The 3735-nt window shown below is 37.3% G+C and overlaps 1 non-coding gene across 1 annotated transcript; it reads left to right on the forward strand.

Annotated features, from left to right (window-relative positions):
- Positions 1-1212: 1212 nt before the first annotated feature.
- Trnav-cac (transfer RNA valine (anticodon CAC)) lies at positions 1213-1286 on the forward strand. The gene has a single exon. It is a non-coding gene; the product is annotated as a tRNA-Val (tRNA).
- Positions 1287-3735: the final 2449 nt, after the last annotated feature.

Raw genomic sequence — 3735 nt, forward strand, 5'->3', positions numbered from 1 at the left:
AGAGTGATCTCATAATCACATATTTTTGTTGTATGAGGTTTGTGTGTGGGGGGGTGTTTACCATGAAAAATTGTTAGCAAATACTCATTATCCAAATAAAAAGAAAAAATATCAATAAGTTGGGTCCCTTATTTCACATTAGAAAAATACAGAATTTGACTTTCAAGTTAAAAGAATGATTCTTTAAAAATACATATATGAAAAGCTGGCAAAAAATGACTGTCTTTGATAGGAAACTTGAGAAAATTCAGTACTTAATGACTACGGGTTTTGCAAACTGTTTGTTATAATCCATACCTAAAAATATTTGAAACACTAATAATGTAAAAAAATAATCAGTTTTCATTTTCTTAGTTCTTTTATAAACTCAAATTAATATGACCTATATTTATAACTTTCCTTTTTGAAATGCCATCCAAATATATTTTAGCAGTTTTATCAATTTATATTCACCTCAAGGGAAGAAATTGTTTAATAGTAAAGACACAAAAATTAATGCTAGTTATGCTTTCAAAATACTTCCAGGTACACAAAAGTTTTTTAAGCCATATATGGCTATATTGAACACTGTTGAGACAACTGACTGCATGAAGGATCTTCTGATTTGGAATTTTTTACTATTATTTTTTGGTATCAGAGATTGAATCCAGGGACATTCGAGCTATATCCCCAGGCCTTTTTTTTTTTTTTTTTTTTTTTTTTTTTCTAATGGAGACAGGGTCTTGCTATGTTGCTTAGGGCCTCATTAAGTTGCTGAGGCTGTATTTGAATTTGCAATTCTCTTGCCTTTTCCTGTCTCCTGAGCCTCTGGGATTATAAATGTGCTCCCCTGTGACCATCTTGAAATGGACTTAAAAGTGAAGAAAATTAACATCTCACTATCAAGCATTCTTGTATTTACTTTATGAGAAAACAACTTCTGCTTTGAATGGCTTGCCCCTTATTGATTATTCAAGTTTATAAAATGATAATGAATCTCAATACTTAATCTTTTGGTTCACTTTGAGTGCACAAGTAAGCCCACTTCCCAATGAGTAGAAAATGAATTTTTTAACTTCGTTTTTGGATCCACCATCCCTTCTTAAAACATGCAGGACAGGACGTGCGTGATTCAGACTTCAAATTTTCTCAGAATTATAACAATATGCAAGTACTAATTCTAGGGGTACAGGGCAACATTGACTTTTCTCCAGAAGAATATATGAATAGAGATGGGGATATAGCTCAGTTGGTAGAGTGCTTGCCTCACATGCACAAGATCCTGGGTTCAATCCCCAGTACCACAAAACAAGAATATATGAATAAATGCACTGAGTTAGAAAGGTAGGAATCTGGGTTGCCTTAGCTTGAATCAGGCTTATCTGCCAAGTAGGTTAAAAAACAAACAAACAAAAAACCACAAATATTTCTTAAACACAGGGATTCATAATTACAGAGAAGAGATTATGGGCACGAGTTTCTCTTTGTAAGTGCTGGCTCACTTTATAATACCCACCTGTAGCTTAGTGGAAGGCAAAGTTCGTATCTGCTATTTTTTTCTTATCTGCTGGAGATTGAACCTAGGGCCTTGCATGTGGCTTTCCATTTTTATACATTTTCACCTTTGATTACTGCGCACACCCCAAGAACACATTATCACTCCATCTTTTGTGTCTTTGGTATGAGGCTACATATTATGCTGTTTGACATCTTTGACCATGTCTTCTATTCACAGGTCTGTGAACTGCTTTCTAGATGTAAGTTTTCACACAAACAAAATGGAATTTCATTTGTATTTTATACATGACAATGAATCTCAATAATGTTTTGATCTGCTTTGAGTACAAAGATAAGGTGGTATCGCTGAAATCTCAGTCCTTAACCCTCATTCCATTTCAATAACAAGGACATGATTTTGAGAAAAAGGAAAAAGAAGGTACATTGTTTTTCTAGCAAAGGAGAAACACAGGGGACTTCTGTCCCAGAGGCTGTTCCTATCTACTCTCAGTAGTCAGCTGAGATTCCTCAGAGATCACTCTGTGTGAAGCCTCTTGCCTTTTTTAGCATTCTTCTTCTAGCAGGGACAGGGGGATTTTAAAAAGGTGATTCAAAGACTGCATTCCACATGTTCTCTGTTTGGAGTTGTAATTCACTCGTTCATTTGGGAGATAGTCCTTTATGAGGTCTCCTGGTACCATCACCAAGGTCTGAATTACTTCTTTCCTGTAGTGGGTATAAACAAAGGACAGAGGAATCTGCCTTGGATGGGGAAGAAAGGTATTCCTGCTTCCCCTGAGATCAGAGAGGGGGAGAGATGAGGGAGGAGCAGAGAGAGGGGAAGATAAAGGAACATGTCCATTTTAGAACTAAGATGCAATGGCAAAGTACCATGGGCTACATTCAAAACATAAAGTGGAACACTGCTGCATTTCCTCACTGACAATTACTATATTCCATTTCTGTGGAAAAATGGGCAGCTGCATCTCCAAGCTGCTTCCTGCTGAATGAGGGCAACATTGGTGGAAGTAACCAAAATTCCTTGTTCTCTATCAGATGCGGTGTGGACAGTTAAGGGTGTTCAGCATCAGAGCAGTCCCAGAGGTCCAGAGTGGCAGGCGCCAGGTGACTGGACAAGGCATAAACAGGGCAGGGATCATGCTAAGCCAACAATAAATAAGTTTGCCAAGAATTACTTTTCTAAACAATTAGCACAAAGCAGTCTGTATTCATCCCATTTCTAAAAACCGTGAAGACAAGTAATTTATAATCATATTGGTGAAAAACAGATTGAGTTTATCAATGTAGGAGGTTAGGAAAATTTGTAGGTCTATGAGATCAGGTTCAAATTCACTCAGGACAAACTTGTGACTCTAGAGTCTTTGTGATCATTACTATTAGGTACTCCCACACAAGAACACTTCCTTTATAGATGCCAGCTTTTCTTATATTTGGTAGGGCTGATATGACCATACATTTTAAGTTACATTAAAAAAAAAAAAAAAACATTGTTTTTTTCTTTTAAATATCCCTGTAAGACTGTTCTTAGGCTCTCCCCTTCTGTCAGGTGTTCAAGACTAAGTTGGTCAAAACTGAACTGTTCCTATCTACTCTCAAGAGTCAGCTGAGATTCCTCAGAGATCCCTCTGTGTAAATCCTCTTGCCATTTTTAGCATTCCTCTAACAGTGGTGCCGTCTGCCAGAATCTGTTGGGTCTTGCTGACCATGTGTGGCTTCTTTTAGAAACATCAGGGCCATTTTCATCTCCAATGACCCTCCTCTTTGCAGAATGTGCACTGGTTGGCTTCCTGTACTCTAGGATCCTTTAGTTCTCCCTGATCCTGAGATCAGGTGACTCGCCAGAGTTTCAGGACCCAGGGAGAGGTCCCATTGTCCTCTGCATCCTGGCTGATCTTAGAGGGCAAGGGCCAAAATGCTTGATGCTCTTTCCTTTGCCCTTTTACTTCCTGGAGTTGGGTCTCCAAATCTTTGGTTTTAAACACCCAGCAAGCAGTTTTACCAATCTTAAAGAGGAAATAAAAGATCATAACTTTAATATCGATCATTTTATAGCTATCCCTTTCATTTCATTTGAGCTACTGTTAGTACTGGAAGTCAGCATTATATACTATCTGTCCTGTAGGTGATCGTTTATTATTTCAAATTAACCTTAGTGTTTTTTTTTTTGTTTGTTTGTTTGTTTGTTTTTTCAGAAGCAGTACCTTTGCAAAACATCAACAGGCAAGGGTCATAAAAGTT

The sequence above is a fragment of the Callospermophilus lateralis genome, chromosome 9 (genome assembly GCF_048772815.1).
Source record: "Callospermophilus lateralis isolate mCalLat2 chromosome 9, mCalLat2.hap1, whole genome shotgun sequence".
NCBI classification, from domain to species: Eukaryota; Metazoa; Chordata; class Mammalia; order Rodentia; family Sciuridae; genus Callospermophilus; species Callospermophilus lateralis.